The 19,819-nt window shown below is 41.6% G+C and overlaps 1 long non-coding RNA gene across 6 annotated transcripts in view; it reads right to left on the minus strand.

Annotated features, from left to right (window-relative positions):
• LOC114087366 (uncharacterized) overlaps positions 1-18,361 on the minus strand; it is a 63,287-nt gene extending 44,926 nt beyond the window's left edge. For 2 of the 6 annotated variants that reach the window (XR_011707379.1, XR_011707378.1), the window contains exon 1: positions 16,602-16,895. This is a non-coding gene — a long non-coding RNA (uncharacterized lncRNA). Of the gene's footprint in view, positions 1-16,601; positions 16,901-17,943; positions 18,053-18,274 lie in introns of those variants that run through there. The other 4 variants (XR_011707380.1, XR_011707382.1, XR_011707383.1 and 1 more) reach the window with 4 other exon arrangements.
• Between the last annotated feature and the right edge of the window lie 1,458 nt (positions 18,362-19,819).

The raw sequence follows: 19,819 nt of genomic DNA on the forward strand, positions 1-19,819 counted from the left end.
ATTTGATTTATGAGTATGTTTGTTAAATCAAACTTTCCTCATTTTCTACTCCAGAGCTTACGAGCAGAAGTGACGCACTGGGAAAAATCCCCGCTGAGTGGCAGTTCATTCTAGGTCATAGCATTTTGCTTTTGAGTATAAATACTTCAGATAGACATAAAAAGCTCATTAACCATACATGTAAAATTCAATGAATTTTTACAAAAAGAACAAACCCTTGTAACCACCACCCAGATGAAGAACAGTTCTGCATCTCCACAGTCCTCCTGTGGCCCCTCTAGTTTTGCTTCATTTTGAACTTAAAAAAAAAAAATGGAATGATATAGTAGATACTCTTTGTGTTTGACTCCCTTTGCTAAATGTATGATGTGTTTGTGAGATGCATCCAAGTTTTTCTCATGTTTCAATACTTTGCTCATTATCATTGTTGTACAAATTTCATTGTATGGCTATACCATCTTTCTTTCCCCATTTGGTTGTCAAATATTTGGGCTGTTTCTGCCTTTTGGTTATTGTGCATAGTATTGCTATAAATATTCTGCTCACATGTCTTCTGATAAGCATATGTGCTCATATTTACCTAGGAGTGGAAGTGCTATTTCATATGATATACATATGTTCTGCTTTAGTGGGTTCAATGAGATAGATTTGAAAGGTGATTGTACCGACTGCATACTTGCATCATATACTAAGCATGTGCAGAGGCCCAGACGTTCCAAATTATCATCATTGCTTAGTTTTGAATATTTTTATTTTAACCATTCCAGTGGCTGTGTTTTAAGAGATCAGGATTTTAATTTTAATTTTCTTGATGAGTAAGGATGGTTAGAAGCATCTTTCCATGTGTTTATTGGCCATTAAGATTTCTTCTTTTATAAACTGTCTCCACAAGTCTTTTGCATATTTTTCTACTGAGGTTTCCATATTTTCTTAATAATTTATAGGAGATCTTTCTATAGTTGATTATAAGTCCTTTTCAGATACGTGACATAATGTTTTCTCATCTTAATGGTGTCTTTTGATAAAAAACAAATTCTTATTTTTTTTTCTTTTTTTTTTTCTTTTTTTAATTTTTTTATTGTTGGTTGTTCAAAACATTACAAATTTCTTGACATATCATATTCCACACTTTGATAAAGTACTAGCAAGGGGGCACCCGGATTTACAAATTCTTATTTTTAAGGTAGTCTAATTTTTCAATTTTATGTTTAATATACTTTATGTGCTATTTCTGAAAATTTTTGCCTTTTTCACTGTTAGGAAGATAATTTTTGCAGCATAATGTTGAGTGGTCCAATCTATGAGCAGAAGCTATACTTTCATCTATTTAGGGCTTCTTTTTCATCAGCTTTATTGAGGTAAAACTGTACATGTCCAAGGTATACGATGTGATGTTTTAATGTACATATAAATTTTGTCAACAAAAGAGGATATCATCACCATCAGCTAATTAATCAAGCTAATTAATATAGCCATAACCTCACACAGTTACCTTTGGTGGGTGATAAGAACATTCAGGATCCATTTAGATCTCCTTCAGTTTAATCTCAGTTACAACCTCTAATTTTTAGTGTTCAGATTTTTCACATTTTTAAAATCAGATTACGAATTTTGTTGGATTTGAGCAAATACCAAGTACTTTGAGCAAATATCAAGTACCTATTTTTCAAACTGCAAGAGATACAAAATAAAAGGAAGCCTGAAATACATGCCCTGACTTCAAGATGCTTCCGGAAAACTGTAAGACACAAAGTCTTTGTATGATAGTAGAGACAGAGGAAAAAGAGAAGCAAGAAATCAATGTGGGTTGAAATTGTTGACAGGGATGCTTTGCAGAGCATGTAAGGCCAGAGATGGGTTTGATGGATGAAGGGCATTTGGAGAATAGAGGGAAGTATCTCAAGAGGAAAATCTGGGATGAGCCAAAGATTTGAGGTTAGAATGAATATGGCATGTTAAATGTCAAAGATGACACTGGTGAACTCAAGTGTCTATGCTCTGATTCATGAACAGGGGGAGATGAGATAAAGTCTTGGACTTAGAGGCACTTAAAAGTCCACACTGGTGGTGAAGTGTGGTATCCTGGCTCCTGGAAGGTAAAACTCAGCACATACTTACCTGTCCTTGCTTGACACTTATTGGCAACCATATAGATGCTTTCAACAACTTCCTGATAGGAACTCATAGAAACTCCCAAACTCACACTTGAACCAGAGGACCTATCCAAGAAGGCTACAAATCTGGAAATAAACTACATTCTTAAAGAATGTATAATCCAGGGAAACTTTCACTGTGAGCCAGGACTCAAGGACCAATCAAAAGGTTAAACCCAACATCTATAACCAAATGCTTCTAGAAGGGTTGCAGTTGTAAAACCAGGCAGTCAGTAGCAATAGCTGGGCTTTCTAGAAGCAGTGGAGCTGGAAGTGGGCCTTCAAAACTTAGATCACTGACTGGTTTCTTGATGCTCTATTTCCATCCTAACTGGGGACAGTCTTGCCAACAAGAAAGAAAAAATCAGCAGTCCTGGGGCAGCTCCAAAACACATGGAGAAAGGTCCTCAGGCCTCCTGGGAGCTACTGGAATGAGTAAGGAGTGGAAATAGCCAGAACTGAGTCCAAGTGATAAGATTCCTAATGGGACGTGAGTACGCATTTTGCCAAGATTTATTCTAATTTCGGAACTCAATTGGAAACTTCTGAACGTCATGTTCTATTTGGCTCTGGCAAAACATAGCTCTGCATTGCTTTGTGTTTATTTTATCCCTCAAGATCAGAGCAGAATTTACTTGTAGCTCAATTTTTGTGTTTAGCACAAACCTCTATTTAGAAAAACAAGATGATTTTTTTTTCTTTATAGGTCCCTTGGGGGGAAGAAAGATGTACACAATGGAGAAAGCTTCTACTAGAAAAACATACATACCCAATATAGAAAACTTATGCAAACACAAGTGCTCAGAGGAGAAATATTTCATAAAGCCTAAAGTATCATGGGTCCTCAAACTTGGCATAAAACGACAAAGGTTGGATCTACAAAATCCTCATGACTCTCCTACAGGCAAGCAGGATGGTATCTCCTGTAACACCTCCTTCTTGCAAAAACTTCTTCCCATATTTAAATTAATATTTTGAGAAGGAATATTATAACTTCCCTCGGACCTATGTCCTCCAACACCTACATTGAAGATGTTTCCTAATTGGTCCCATTTCCATCTTTACTTCACTTTTTATTTATTCTCAAATGTACTTCTTGGTCTTTATTGATATAGAAACAAATTCTTCAATAGCTGAAGTATACAGGGCCCACAGTAAAACAAAAATTGAGAACAGAGGACAAGTTTGTATGAACCAGGATTCTTTCAGAAACCCAACCTAAAATAACTGAAGTCAAATAGAAAACAAAACAAAAAAAAAAACAAAAAAACACATGATTTATCAGTTTATTGAACTAAAGAGACTTCTCTATCACCTCAGGGGCAAAAGAGAAGAACGCTGATTGGCCCAGCTGAATCATCTCTCCCATCCTGGGCCAATCAGTATGACTGGACCCAGGACATATTCCATGTGGCATGTGATGAGGCAAAGGGGATTTATTTACAAAAGAAAGAGGGATTCAAGATTGTCAATTAGGGAATATTATAAACTGACAAATTGTGAAGAAGCAAAGAAATGTTCTCATGGTGCTTTAGAGCTAACACAATTGGATTTTAGGGAAAGCACTATTTCTAAGAAAAAGAAAAAAAGAGGAAGGTGTCAACAAAAGAGGATATCATCACCGTCAGTGGTGTAAATACCCATGAGACCCCTTCAGAATGTCATAGGCACATCCTCTGTGAACACTTTATGAACATCAAGAAGGCAGCACAGCGTAATGATTGAGAGCATGAACGCGATTCTAACTGACTCAAGTTCAAATGCTACCTGTGTCATGTGTTAAGTTTGATACTCACGCAAGTTATGAACCCTCTTGAAGCATCAGTCTTTTCGTTTACAAAATGAGTGTAACAATAGAATTTGCCTCTTGGGTTATTATGAGGATTAAATGAAACAATATACATACATTTCTTACTATAGTATCCATCACTTAAAGATCATTAAATCAGTACTACCCACTATTACTATTTTCGTTAGCATCATCATAATTATTCATACGAACCACAGTGCCCAGGAATTTCAAGACTGGAGTATTCTGGGAAGGGTGATATGATGACATTCCATTATACCATCTTTCTGGAACAAGAAACATCCTACTATACATTCTCGGTACTGATATGTAACTCTGTCTTTCACCTGAGATCTGTTTCAGATCTCCCTCTTCTGCCTTCCATAATTTCTCTTCTTATCCACTGAGGCATGAAACACTAATGTACCTGGGTAGAAAAAGAAAGACAACGGTGCCCTTGATACTTGCTTAGCGTTTCCAAAAGACATTTCACTAGCAATTGAAGTCCAGAAAATTGCAGTCGTAGGAGGTGTCTATGTTGTGAGCAACAAAATATAACTCTTCAGAGAGCTATTAAACAGTTTACCAACTTCTGGAACCAAATGACAAAGTAATGTATAATCCCCCCACAGACTATGTCACAAAGGAAGCAACCATTGAGGAATGTGTTGGGAAAATTAGAATTTTCAAAAAAACTGCACCTCTCTCTTCTTTTTGACTCTATTGTATCTTTTCATAAAACTTTCCATTGAAGGTCCAGAAAGGGTTGGCAGGGAGGAGAGTGTCTCCACAGAAGCTGGTTCCTTCGCTTCTACTACAGCTGCCAGGGGCCCTATAGCCTGTGGATTCAAGACAGACTTTTTTAAAGTAAGGAAAAAGGGTTGGGACAGCAAAATAGACAACCTTTTGAGTTTGTCCTCGGTGCTCTGGTGAATGTCTATGGCAGCAATTACTCAGTCTTGTTTTTTTTTTTTTTTTTTTTTTAGTTTCATAATATTTCATTCTTTCTCATTATGAAAGGCAAACAGAATAACACCTTATATTTATATAGAACTGGTCCTTAGAATGTGCTTTGAATAATGCCACTCTCTCTCCCTCCAGAATTCCTAATGGAAGCCACATATTTTCCTTTCACCACTTTTATAGATTATACAGTCTGTCAGAAACATTGCAGGGGCCAGAACCCAGGTTTTCTTTGGATTGGAAATGTAGTATTAGGTTTCCTTTCCATTAAAAAAACATTCTAAGCAAAAATGGGGTTTTATGCATATATGTTCAAGATAATTGCCATGAGAAAAGAATTCAGGACTGCTTGCTTTTCAACCCAAAAAAATCATCATTTTCCTATTTTCTTACATGTTCTTTATGCCCATAATTGCAACAGCAGTGTAGCATCCTGTTGGCATTGGAATTACACACTCACAATAATGGTGAGCATTGTTCTGTGAAGTTCATGTGTGTCCTTGGTCACAGAGCATTTCTTCCAGTGAATTATAGTGTTAAATGTTTGGAAGCTACACATCTAGTCTAACATTTCTTTATTTTTCAGATGAGAATAAAAACTAAGGCTCAGAGAAGTTGGATGATTTATCTACACAGACTGAACAGGCAGGAATGTGGTAGTTTTTAGGCTTTGCTATGTTTTGCTTATGGCATCACTAGGGTGCTGGTCTGCTTAGAATAACACAGTTGCAATAACAAATAAGACCTTAAATGTTAATGATTTTATATAATAGACACTCATGTGAAAGTACAAGGTGAGTTTTCTTATCAGAGAGTGATGGCTGTCATCCATGCAGTGATTCAGAGATCCAGAGTTTTCCATTTTGTGGCTTCACCATCTTAGGGTAGAGACTCTCAACCAGGAGTACTTTGGCCTCCAAGAGACATTTGGCAACGTCTGGAGATATTTATTTTCAGTATTGGGCGTACTCTTGGCATCTGGTAGGTGGAGGCCAGAGACATTGCTAAACATTCTACTACACACAGCAAAGAATTTTCTGGCCCATATGTGTCAGTAGTGCCCAGGGGACTTGTTATCACCTGCATCTAGCCAGTTAAACAAGAAAGAGAGGAAATCGATAAGATATCATCACTTGGTCACTGTCTTGGCCTGGCATCAGTGTTCAAGGAACTTCCACCTAAAAGGAACAGGGGCAGAAAACTGAGTGGGAGCCATGGGCAGCTGCTCCCTGCAACAACACTTCTTTGGACAAGCGAGAAGTTCTGATGAACAGCTAGGTGTCTTGTCACAGTACCACTAGCAACAATTGAACTGTACATGTTCCTGGTTGCTCACAGCATGGTTGAAGCACCGGTGAAGCTAATAAAACTGATAATATATAAATGCAGCCCTGACCTCCCCCTTGGGCTTCAGATTTCCTCTGGCCAGTATCCTTTTCAGTATACCATGATGGAACTTTTAATGTTCCTACCAAAATTCTATTTTCCTCTTGTCCTTGTTATCTCAGCAAATGATAACACGATCCCCCTCCTCACTCTCCTTCACCAATTGTCAGTAAATCTTCCCAACTCTGTCTCCAATATATGTCTCTGCAGGCATGACCATGAACTGCCATCTCCAGGCTGAACTATTGTAATCATCCTCTAATTGGCCTCTCTCCTACCTCACTTATCCCACTCCAGCTTATTCACTCAGAGTAACCAAAGTGGTCTTCATTATTATAAAGATTATTTCTTCATAGCTGGTGCCAGCTCACTGTCTGGGCAGTTTGGAACAAGCCCCAGAGTGGGTCATGTGAGACCCATTTACTGTGCCCTGATGCTCCTCTGGGGCCTGTGACTCCTTCCATTATCATCACAATTCCCTGAAGCTGTTACTGGCACCGGTCTGGTGGTCTTTCCATTCACCAGGGTCTCCTTCTACGTGCCCTTCTAGGTGCATGGATGGAATCGCAAAAATGGAGAGTTAGTTTACTAAAAACATAAGGTAATTTGCTCCAATCCATTATGCCCCAAACCATAATCTATGGAGCCCATTTCCCTCCAGCCTCCTCTTTTCCCTGTCTCCATCTTTTTCACATCATGTGGGACACACTGACGTGCTCTCTGACCTTCCATGGGCCAGCACCTCTTGGTGGCAGGTGTCAGAGGGTTCCCTTTCCCTTTAACACACTCTTTCCTGGATGCTTGCTTTACTGTCTCTTCCCACAGTTCCCATCCCAGATGTCCTCTCCTCAAAAGGAAGCATGCTCCTGAAATTGCCGTCCCCACCAAGCCCCCAGTGGGTCCCCCTTTTTCATTTTATCCATGACCCTTGTCACCCTCAGGAGCTGCAGGATGCATTTGTTTGCTGATACACTCTTTGTCCTCCTGTAGATTAGAAGCTCTATGAAGGCAGGAGCTCTGCCAGTCTATTTCCCCACAGTGTCCCCAGCTCTAGAGTAGTGTGGCATGTGGTAGCCATCAACACACAGTTAATACACAATCATGGAATCCGTGAATGAATGGAGAGAATTGGAGCCCCAGAGGACAAGGAAATGGAAACTATGAAGCCTCACTTAGCTCAGGACTGGATCTCACAAGGGGCACAAATGGGTCTCAGGGATCACACTCTGTTCCTGTCCTGCTTTCTCAACCAGAAAAAGAGCTGATCACGGAGGCCTCCTGGAAACAAACAGATAAATCCTCAGGCTCAGCAATGCCTTTTCCCCAGGACCAGTGGGAAATCATCCCTGGCAGGTCACTTCAGGAAGTTTGGTTTCAGACCCACAGGTGCCCTCTGCCACGCTCTTCTTCCAGGAGCTACACACAGAATCACTACTGCTAGGGGAAGATGGGAGTCCTGATTAGGAAGCTCTGTACGTGTTGTTCTTCGCTCCCCACTCCCTACCTAACCTCTCATCCTCTTTTTCTGCCATGTCCAGCCTGCCTTCTCATATGTCAACCAAGACTACCCTGTGCTTTAGGAAAAAAAAAAAAATCATGATCTGAAAACCAGACCCCTTTGTCTCAACATCCCTGAAAGTTTTCTATGACCAGCCCCCTGTGCTTCCCTAAGACCCCTCATCAGGCAGAGAAGCCCTTGGCACACATGCATGGCTGGCACACACACACACAGAGCCTTTCCTTTTCTTCATTGTCTTTACAGATTAATTTCTTGATTCCTTCAATTATCAGTCATTGATCAAATACCAAACTGGGCTTCAAAATGGATACATTGGCCCTCTTATGTGTAATTTCCACATCCATGGATTTAAAAAAATGTCATGAAGTTCCAAAAAGCAAAACTTGAATTTGCTACATGCGATGTACTATGCTGAATCCACACGAATGAAGTGATGTACAGGTGTGTGCTAGGTATGAGAGTTAGAAGTAATCTAGGTAGTGTGCATAGTTAGATGCAAAAAAATACCACACCATTTTATATAAGGGACTTGAGTATCTGTGGATTTGTTATCTACAAAGAGTCTAGGAACCAATCCACTGAGGATACTGAGGATGAGTATATAAGCAGAGGCAGATTTGCCTCAATGTGAATGAAGAATAAGCTGCAGAGCCCATGGTCATATGTGTTTTATGAACTTTGCAAAAGCAAAATATTTCAACTGTAATGAGTTAAGACTCTTCTACTCTTAACATCTCTTTCGCCACACTTGTGAACACCTTGTGTGGAGTTGCTTTGGAGTCCCATTGTAGTTTTGGAACTTGGCTGAGGTGAAATGGAGCTGAAGGTATACTTAGTTTGGGTTTAATAGGATATATTTAGGGGGTTCACAGTCATCTCTATACATAGTTAACTTATTGCTATTCATTGTGGGGTGGGAATTGCTTCTAGAAATACTTCTACAAAATACTTCCATAACCTAAGGGCCAACTCATGCAGCATGGTGATATGAAAGCACTATTACAGTACATGAAGTCTATCCCTATGTAAGTGTACAGTGCAGAATCTGGCCCTGCGAATATATGAGAAATGGAACATCATTGAGGTTTGAGATTATGGAGGCAATAGGAATTCTGAAGGAATTCTTGCAATCATCAACCGTGCAAAATTGCAAGCAGAAAATCCAATTCTCATGGCCATCTCGTCAGAAAAGAAATTCTCTCTGTTGCTTTAAGGCAAAATTTTACAATATTATTCTAAATAGCAAATATGTCCTCCTGCGGGTCATAGGATTATGCATTCCAACTGTTTCATGTTAGATGAAAGACTGCATTATCTTCCTATTGTTTTTTCTTTGAGGTTGTTGTCATATGAAGAGACCATCAAAGAGTATGAAATCAAAAAATGTGGGGAAAACAGTATAATAACACTATGATGGGCAGTTAATAAAAATCATATGTTAGTTTTCCTGAAATTTTGTGATGTATATGGTATTTATCAGTATTTTTAAATTAAAATTTATTTTCATTTCTTTTATTTTTAAAAAATATTCAATTTCTTAAATGAGGCCCCCACACTTATAAAGCTTCAGGCCTGAGCAGACTGGGCCAGCTCCTGGGTATAGGCATGGAGGATGTGTGCTATAGTTTGCATCCTCAGTGTATTGGAAGGTGGTGGAACCTTTAAAGATGGACCTAGTGAAAGGACTTTAGTCATTGGGGATGAGTCTGCAAAGGGGATCATGGGACTCCAACCCCCCTTCACTCTCTGTTTCGTCCTGGCCATGGTTTTTACTCTGCCCTGTGCTCCCACATGGCCTGCTAACTACAGGCCTCAGAGCCAATGGATCATGGACTCAAACTTCCCAAACTGTGAGCCCAAATAAACTTCTTCTCTTTATAAATTAATTACCCTAAGTATTTCATTATAGTGATGGAAGGGTGACTAGCCCAAAATACTTCTGGTTATTAAGAAGCTTATGATAAATATTAAATGAGTCCTAGAGAGAAAAAGTGCAGGAAAAGGGCGAAGAAATTATCGGAATGCATCTGACCCTTCTATCAACCGATCCGCCATACTCCTCATCCTTCCATAAATAATCTTCAACCATAGGATGCTGAACACTTATTCTCTTGAGGAAAATGAAGGGGCTGGCTTAAGGTGATAGGTTGTAGGTTCGATTTGGCAGTTCTCTTCTTTGCCCTTTGCCATGACACTAAGGAAGACATCCAGCAAGCATGACTCGGCTAAGAGTGGCTCTTGACTAAGTTATCTCTCCAGGATTCAGGTTCACAAGTCCTGAGTTCTCTGTATGATCTTCCTGGGTCAGTTGGTCTGAGGGCTGATGGCAGAAGTTGGGAGTTAGAGACCCTGAGTGCAGTTACCATGTGGCATAAATGGATGTTCTTTCTAGAAGCCTGGTACCTATGTCCTTCCTTCCTTCCCTCCTCAGACCACAGTGATTATTCAACTGGTTTGCAGTATTCAGTGAGCCCTTGACTTGGGTGAGACAACCTATCCCAGAATTTGAACTACAGACTGATTCCATGCTGCCCAGCCCTGTCCCTCAATCCTCCACAGAGTTGTTTGCATGCACTCCATCACATGGAACCAGCTAACCAACTGGTCAGTGACTGGTTCCCATCCCGTAAAACAAAATGAAGTGTATCATGATTTTCCCCGAAAAAACAAGCCAAAAAATGTAAAGGGACTAGACGTCAGAATACTAAATGAAGCAGCCAGCATATAATCATTTACTACAGAGTCAGTGACCTTCTCCTTGAAGGTAACAGGTATGATTAAACAGCCTCTTGCAGAGAGGGTGTTGAAACTGAAATTCTCCAGGCCTGACTCATGGCTTTTCGACCTCTGTTCCTGGCTCCTATCAACCTGGTGGAGAGAACAGGTTGTCAGTCATAACAAATTCTGGGAAATCCCTGCCTCAGGCCTGCCTCAGGCCTGCCTCAGGACGCTAGAAGACAGTGTTTTCCTTTCTCCCTCAAAGTTTGTTTGTGTGCTAGGCCAGGAGAAGGCTGCAAGCAGGTACTTGAACTGGGTGGAAGGCCCCCTGTAGGGATCCAAGAGCAGCCTAGGCCCAGGCTAAGGCCAAGGGGAGGGGCAGAGGCTGAATGGCAGAAAGTGGCGGCAACTCTGCTCCAAAGCTGTCATTATGTTCTTACTGGAACCCCTGAAATATGATTTATTTCCTGTTTAGAACTTGTGTTAGGTATACCACCTGGAGACAATGATTAAGGTTGATAATATCACAGTGAAGTAGGTTGGCCTCTTCAGGCCCTCCCCGATTTGGACCTTTCCATCTTTCATACTCCACTGCTTTGCAAATGCCTTTTGTCTGTAAATATCTTCTGGCCCCTGCCTTGAAGTCCCCCTGCCCCCACTTCTGCCTACTGCCCAGCTTCCCCTGTGAAACAAGAGACGTAACCAGGATCAAGTTTATAATGGAGTTTAATTCAGACTCAATGTTTCTCTTAAGTCTAAGATTCTTTGAATCTGAGGGGAGAAGAGAAGGAAGTGAAACCAGATAGTCTAAATAATTTGTAGTTAAAAGTCAAGATTTATGAGGGGAGTTACCGCAGCAGCCTTGGTTTTGAGTGTGCTGTGGACCCTAGAAGCCAAATTCCCCCCTTCTCTGCACACATGTGTCTCTCATTGAGCTGTTCTGCTGGCACAAGGAGGCAGAGCAGCCTCCATCCTCCCAGGATGCAGGAACATGCAGGAGGGTCCAAAGAGTGGGAGCAAGAGAAAAGGAGATGTTGTCACACAAAGTAATTAGCAAGCGCTCTTCACCCTGAAAAAGATTTGTGTGAAAGCAAGGGAGGAGGAAGGAGAGAAGGAGCCACAGATTCTGAGAAACAGATCCCCCCTGGCCTGGGGGATCCAGGGTGGGCCTCAGACCCTTGCTTCTTGTCTGGAACCTCCCTTTGCCAAAATTTCAGGCTTTAGAGTGGAAATATTTTTGGAGCCACAAGTAAGAATCAGATTCTATTTAGGTCAAGCTTTGCTAAAATTCATTTGGAGAAGTTTAAAGACTGGGTCAAGGGAAACGAAAACCCCAGTATCCCCTTCCTTACACACTTCATCCTTTGTTTTATGAAGATATGGGACAAACTGAACTAATAAACATGCTTAAAACAGTACCTGGCCCAGAATGGATGCTATAGCACTCTTTGATTTCCTGCCACAACTATAAATGATCATTGTTATCATTACTATTATTGTGACCTGACTTTCCTTTTGATTTGAACATAAGAAGTAGGTAAGGAAATCACAAGCCATAATCTTGCTTTTTTTCCATTACTTTCCATTAGCAGTGCAGAGCAATAAGCTAAATGAGACAGGGTAGTTGAGATTATTGCACCCTTGGGGGCAGCTGTGTGTGTGGCAGGGCAAAGGGAAGCCCACTGAAAATGAAAACAGGGACAAGTTCGATGGAATGCCTGCGACTGAGAGTTGCTGTTGGGCTGTACTGCCCATGGGGGATGCCCCAGGGAATGAGCCACAAAGATCTGAGCCCCAGATATGGGCTCTGCACCTGTGCATTATCTAGCTGTGAAAATTAATGAGTACCTCTGAGCCACTGTTTCTTCTTTCACAAATGAAAATTATTAAACCGCCTCCCAGGGAGGAGGAAACCATCTGACTCCTGCTCTATCTGAGAGGGTTCTAGTAACAATGTTTACAATGGAACAACAAAAGATAGAGGTAGGTGGGCAAACTCCACACCAGGGAATGTATGTGACCAACTTACAATTAACCTGAATATATATATATATATATATATATATATATATATATATATATATATACACACACAATATAATAAGTTATAATTAATATTTGCAAATAAATAGAGAAATGATTCAGGTGCTCTATCTAATCCCTTCTCAGTAAGGGATCTTTGGAAAGCCCTATCCAGGTATGCCTCATCCTAAACACCTCTGCCCTGGTTCTTTGAGGACCCTCTTCCTTGGCTCCTTGTGGCCCCTGGTTCACCTGCCTTTGCCTCACCTGCATCCAGTCCATGTCCAGCCATGCAGAACCAACCCTTCTCAATGCTTGAACTTCAGACTTTAAAACTCATCACTTTTACCTCTATAGACATTACAGGTTGAAAATCTATTTCTCTCATCAAACTGAGAATAACCTCATAGGGTTGTTAAAAGATAGTATTTTAATCCAGTTAGCACAATGCCTGATGCCTATATAGTAAAACTTGTTTATGCTAGCTCCTTTCATCACCATCACCATCCTCACCCTCATCATCACTATCACCATTATTACCATCCTCACCATCCTCACCATCATCCTTTTATTGTGCTACTCTTCAAGATGGTCCCCAAAAAAGGCCCTTTAAAATCACTTCCAGCAGTTTCTCTTTAGAAAATGATTTTACAAAGCACCCTGTCTGTAGGAAGAAGGTATCTTTCAAGAGGAGGATTACAAATTAAACAATAAAACAAAACAAAAATTCCTTGAAGATTCCAAGGTCATTCACTTTATGCTGATATCCTCAACCCTACTTGAAACCAATCAAAGTGCAGTTTCATTATTTTTTTCAAAGGTAGGCAGTTAATTTATCTCCAAGGGGGTAACCTGGCATCTTTATCCTAAATTCATTATGGAACCAATGTAATCTCATTTTAAGGTGTTAACTTTCTACTCCTTTTAGAGCTACTTAGATGCTGGGTTGAGGGACCATATAGTGGCCTGGATTCAGTGTGCTCTCAAGTAGAAACCAGCAGAAATCAAAAGGCCCGTGGATGGGGCATCCTCAAGGTTCATTTGTAGATAAGACATTGCTAGGATCAAGATGTTTGGGATTCTACCCCTGTATGGTTTAGATGTGGTGTCCCCCAAAACTCACATATAAGACAATGCAAGAAGGTTCAGAGGAGAAATGATTGTGTTATGAGACTCTTATCCCAATCTGTGACTTAATCCCCTGATAGGGAGTAACAGTGGTAACTGAAGTGGTGGGGTGTGGCTAGAGGAGGTGGGAATTGGGTCGTGGCTTGGGGTATATATTTGTTTCCAGCCACTGGAATCTCACTTTGCTTTCTGATCACCATGTGAGCTGCTTCCCTCCACCAACTCTTCTGCCATAATGTTCAGCCTCACCTCGACCCCGAGGAATGGAGCTGGCCTTCTATGGACTAAGACCTCTGAAACTGTGAGCCCTCAATAAACTTTTCCTCCTCTACAATTGTTCTGGTTGGGTCTTTTAGTCGCAGCAGCAACAAAGCTGACTAAAACAATCTCAGACCATGATGTAGTAATGGAGGGGAAGTGACAATCTCTCTGATGGCCCTGCGAGAGGAGGTGAGGTGGCATCTTCAGAGAGAGGCCCTGCGTTCAGCAGCAGGTCGCTCCTGTCCCCAGGAAGACAACCAGGAAACACAAGAACGATTTCCCAAATTTGCATTAGTCTAGTCGGCATCTCCCCTGAGATTTTGTAATTAGCTTTGTTTTGATTCTGTGCTCACTGCCCAACCTCTCCATCATGATTTTGCTCTCTCCAGGCACCTCAATACCCAAAGAGGTGCCCCTGGATTATTGGAAATAAATACTTCAGTTACTGGAATGGTACAGCCTATCAGCATACAGAAATAAATTTCTTATAGCCCCCAAATCAACTATTTGTAAATTTAACATGATTCAGTCCCTCAACATCTAGCAAGCACCAAGTACTTTTGGAAGAGATTATCAAAACACAAAGAACCAAACTAAATCAATATTTCCGTGAGCACATTTGTGCCTCAGTTTATTCACTTATAAAGCAGAAGGAGGTAACAGTGCCTACTTTATATGTTCATTGTGAGGATGAATGATTAATAGATATAAATCATTGATATGCAAGCAAGTATATGAAATGATTTAACCTATGGAAAGTCACTGGATGAGAGCCCGTTATTCATAGTGACCCACAAGGCACTACTTGTTCACAAGAATGCCCTGCTGGCAGCCAGCTGGCAGATCTCTTTCCTGGCTTTCTTGAACAATTCTTAAAGTATTACCTTTTCTGGCCACTCCACTCTGAAAACTAGACTTCAAATAAAAACTACAGTCGGGGGGTTCATGAACACATGATCTGTGCTGTTGCATGGGACCTGTACTGGTTTAAAGCTCAGCCATTCCAATTTTGAAATTCTTGATAATTTTTCAACAACAGATCCCTCATTTCTATTTTGTACTGCGCCTCTGCTATGGTTTGGATAAGTGGGTAAAGTCTTGGTCCCAGCCTGTGGCACTATTGGGAGTTGGTGAAGTCTTTAGGGAGTGGGGGACTAGTCAAAAAGTCTTAGGACACTGAGAGTATGTTCTTGAAGGAAACTGTGTGGAACCCTGGGCTTTTCCTCTCTGCCTTTGGCCAGCCACGAGGAGAAGAGCATCTTGTTCCACCACGAGCTCCCTGCCATGATGTTCTGCCTCGTGACAGTCTCATATCGTTGGGGCCAACCAATCATGCACTGAAAGCTCCATCACTGTAAGCCAAAATTTGTTATAGTAATGGATACCTGACTAGCACAGTTCCACAAATTATATAGCCAACCCTAGCTATGCATGACCCAAGGATTAGCCAATTGAACTTGGACAACAATTTCCTTTCTAGGTGGTTCTTTCCTAGTTTCATGTTATGGAGACAATGACAAGAGAAGTGGGATTAATACAGCCACAGACCCAGCCTTGCACACTGAGCAGAGTGGTGACTTCCTGGACGTGTAGCATCATTGCCAAGCTACAGGCAATAAGTCCTCTTTCAAGGGTCTTGGTGGACTCATGGAAGACTAAAAGGACTCTGGATGTGTCTGCCATTCCTATAATCCCTCCTCCCCTAATAAGGAACTCACTCGGTAATTCGTTGGGAGATGATTTAAATTACTCAGAGGTACAGAGGAATCAGCTTAGCCTTCAGCACAGGTAGTGGCCCCAGAACAGCAGCCGTTGCAGGAAAACTGAGAACTCAAGATCATCCCAGCTGAGACCTCACGATGGCCACCACTGCAGGGAAGGGGGATGATAGCTACTTCAGAAAAGCAATGGCTGCCAGGCAGCTTTCCCAGGCCACTGCCATGGGAGGAAGGGTTTTAGCTCCAAGGAGTTTCTCCCACCCCTCCCCCACCTCCTCCCAGTGAACCAGGAGGCTGTCCTGTCTGTCTGAACATCCCTACAAGACACCCACAGGAACTGTCTGCTCGGGTGGAAGGAACTATGGTTGCTTTTCTACTAGATTCAGTCACAGGAGTTAGAGGCAGAATGTTGTACAGCACTCTTCCTTTCAGTTTCTGATAGGGAGTGGCCCAAGGAGAAATGGAGTCTATAAATATATGGTCCCAGTGCATTGCATGTAGGAATGCACTCTCTTCACACAGTGAGTCTGACTTTGGTGCTGGTAGCCATGAAATCGCTTCTCCATTCCCAGGTTAGTGCCTACCATCTGCTGATTCTCCCATCCACAGCCCTGCAGTGACCATGTCATTTTGCAGTGGTTACCCACAGCAAGGATGTGTGGGCCAGTTTTTTGAAACACTGCCACAAAGTCCCTGTAGAGAAATCCAACTACGTGTCCCGGCTCTCCATCATTCAGCATCTTTTTAGTTTAGTTTAGTTCTCTTCGTTCTGATTTTAGAGCCTAGAAATGCAGCACAAGACATTTCTAAGCTGGGAATCTGCCATCCTGTTGCAGGACTGCAGCAGCAGCCGCCTCAGATAAATATTTTTTTCCAAGGCTGCAGAGAAAATTAGGGCTGGAAAAAATATTTGTCGATTGCCAGTTTTTCCCACAGACACTTACATAAGAGTTCATGCTGAGACAAGCTGTCCTGCCCAGGCTCAGGATCAAGAGTTACAGTTCTGGGGACAACGACAGAAATAACGTGGGAACTACGGCACTGTGGCCCATGACGTCCAGGAAGGAAATGCAAGTTGTGTGTGGCGATTAGTCCTGTCAAATGACGTGATGGTTTCCTGGGGTGTTTTCAAGCTTTTGGATGGCGGCATGGTCTATAAAGAGGGGAAAAGTCTCTCTGCACAAGATATGGTGAAAGAATTGCTCCTGGTTTTCCATTTTTAAGATTAAAACAATGCAGACACAACAGTGAGTGAGCTGAAGGGAAGAGTCAAAAGTTCAGGCACATTCTGACCTTTCAGATCCATCCTGACTTGCTAAAGGCTACATCAAGACACACAGCATCCAAATCTGGGAGCGGTTAAAACCTGGGGTGAAATTATGTACATTTTGTTCAATAGTTTATTGCAAAAGAAAAAGAGAAAGAAAGAAAAGAAACATACTAAACCTTTTCTTTGCAAAACAAACATGAAAATCTCACTCTGCTAGGAAAAAAAAAATGCAAAACCCGTAGACAGATTGTGTTTAAAGGTCCAAGGGGACAACTTGCCTCCCCCACAGCATTACTGAAAAGCAGATGTGATGGGCAGAGGCATAGGATCAAGCTTGGTGAAGCAGCAGCGAAGCAGTCTAAACTGTTCTCAACATCTTCCTCTAAGGGAGATGCAAGGCCTCTTTGTGTAGACTGTTCCAGCCTTTAAGTGAATATTTTAAAAAAAGGGGGGGGGTTCCTCCATATGTTTTAGCTTAACTTCTAGTTTAGATGTGGGCCCATTCATTCTTGTTTGTTCCTCAACAGCCTTCGTGAGTAATTGCCCATTGACTTTTCTGCCAGTCATGCCTGGGTGTGCATTTTTCTTACTCCAGACACACCTAACTCTTAGCGCTGTCATCACAAATAAGGTTTCTACTTGATGTTTTGTCACAACAAGTTGAAACCAGCACAGCCTTGCACAGAGGTGATATTTATTCACTATTTTGATAATGGGGTCATCATCTCTCTCTCTCTCTCCTTTCACTTTTCTAAATTTCATCCTCTTCCCTAGTTTTCTTTCTTTCCTCTCTGCTGCCAAAGCATTGGGCTTACCAGCCAATTGACTGAGTACTCTCTAAACCTCTGATTTATACCTAAAAGGCACTTACTTGAGGATTCCAAAGTTGGCCTAAAACTCGTAAGTGTGGGCCATGATTTATTTTAAGTAAGATGTGGTCCAAAAAGGAGCTAAGGTAACAGGACCCTGGATTTACCTGCCAGACCCCATGTGCTGAAACCTTTGTGATTTCTCACCTGGGTCATTTCGCACTTTCTCCATCTGCTGATTCCTCCATAAACCATCATGGTCAGGTTGAACTCCAAGACCAATTGTTTCTGATCTTTAGTTTGTTTTTCAAACTCTCTAGAAAATAGAAAAAAATCAAGAACACAAGGTCCTAAATTATTCAGGAATCATGAGTTGCCAACGGAATAAACAGATATTGAACCAATGTTAAGCCTAAAAGAGCAATGTATTTGTTCATGTAACCAAACTTGCCCCCCACCCCACCCCACCCCCCACCAACCCTGCAAAAAATAAGTTGGTGGATGGAGGGACCTTGAGAAACTCTTAAGACTCTCTCACACTTTTCTTTTTGCTTCTACCTGCTGCCATTTTGCAAACCTGCTCCTCCATGAGGTGAGGATACGGCCTCCAATGAAGCTTATCTCTCCATAGCTTATGAACTGAGCAGAGAGGAGTCCCCACACCACACACCATGGATTAGAAGAATGATGCTGATTGGCCCATTAACTATGACTAAGCATGGGAGCTATGTAATTGACCCCCTGAGTCACATGTCTCTCTCCGTGGCCAGGGAACAGGGTCTGTTACCAGGAGGAGTAGGAAAGTGGCAGTAGGCATATTAAACAATGGCCACCATAGCACTAAGGAAAAAAGAGCTCTCGAAGGTCCCAATGCGACAGAAAGATGACTCCTTCCTTGGGTCTTCCTCCCTTTCCTCATGATCCCAAGTGAGGGTTAAATACTACATGTGGTCTAGGGAACTCAGACCCTGCCCACAAAGATTTAATAACATTTAGCATCCCATCATCTTGGTAGGGAAAAGATGAAAAGTGATAGTTGGCCTGATATTACCACCAATACCAACAAAATAACTAGAAATAAAATTTGGAGTTCACAGAATATCATAGACTCAAAAGAATTAGAAAGGATCCAAGGGAATCTAGATAATTTCCTACCCTTAGTCAGAGCTTTATAAGAAAGGGTCCTGACGAGTGACGAAAGGTGCTCTGGGGATCTTGCAGTAGGTGTGGCTCTATAGGGAATCTCATAAGGTCCCTTGGATTCGATGAGATCATGAGTCTGCAGAATTGATTGATTTCCCTCCTTAAATTGGCCAGGATGTTTTCCCTCCTTATTCCCTCTTATTAATGGTTTTAATGACCAGCAGGCCTTCACATTGGGTTCCTTCTAGATGTCTCACATATTAACTCCCTGTGTTTAGATAAAGCCCAAATCCTTAGGAACATGATGTGTCTCCCTTTGGTTTTCATCCCAACCTTTGTGTGCCTCCTTTTCTGTATATTTTGGCATTTTCGTTCCTTTCCTTTGAGTCTTGGCCAAATTCACCAATTCACAGCTCTTTAGAGAAGGATGAGGTTGAAAACAGAGGTCTAGAAAATCTTCAGAGTGAGTTTTCCAGGCCACAGAGAATTAAGAGAAATAGTGAGAGGGGTTCTCATTTTGTTTCTTTGCTGTGGTAGGAAGAACAATGGTGTCCCTAAAAAAATGTTCACATCCTAATCCCTAGGACCTCTGAATATGTTATATTACGTGGCAGAGGGAAATTAAGGTTGTGATTAAGATGACTTAAATGGATTCCCCAGGTGGGCCCAATGAAAACATATGGGTCCTTAAAAGTAGAAGGAGGCAGATGAGGAGGCCAGTCAGGGTGACATTAGGTAAAAAGGACTCCACCTGACTTTGAAGATGGGAACACAGGGCCTCAAACCAAGGAATGCAGCAGCCCCTGGAGTCTGGAAAAGTCAGGAAAATGTCACTCTCCTGGAGTCTTCAGAGAGAATCGCACCCTGTTAACACGTTGATTTTTGCTTGGTGAGAACCATGTTGGACTGCTGACCTATAAACCATAAGATAATAATTTCT

This window comes from Marmota flaviventris, chromosome 4, assembly GCF_047511675.1.
Source record: "Marmota flaviventris isolate mMarFla1 chromosome 4, mMarFla1.hap1, whole genome shotgun sequence".
NCBI lineage: Eukaryota > Metazoa > Chordata > Mammalia > Rodentia > Sciuridae > Marmota > Marmota flaviventris.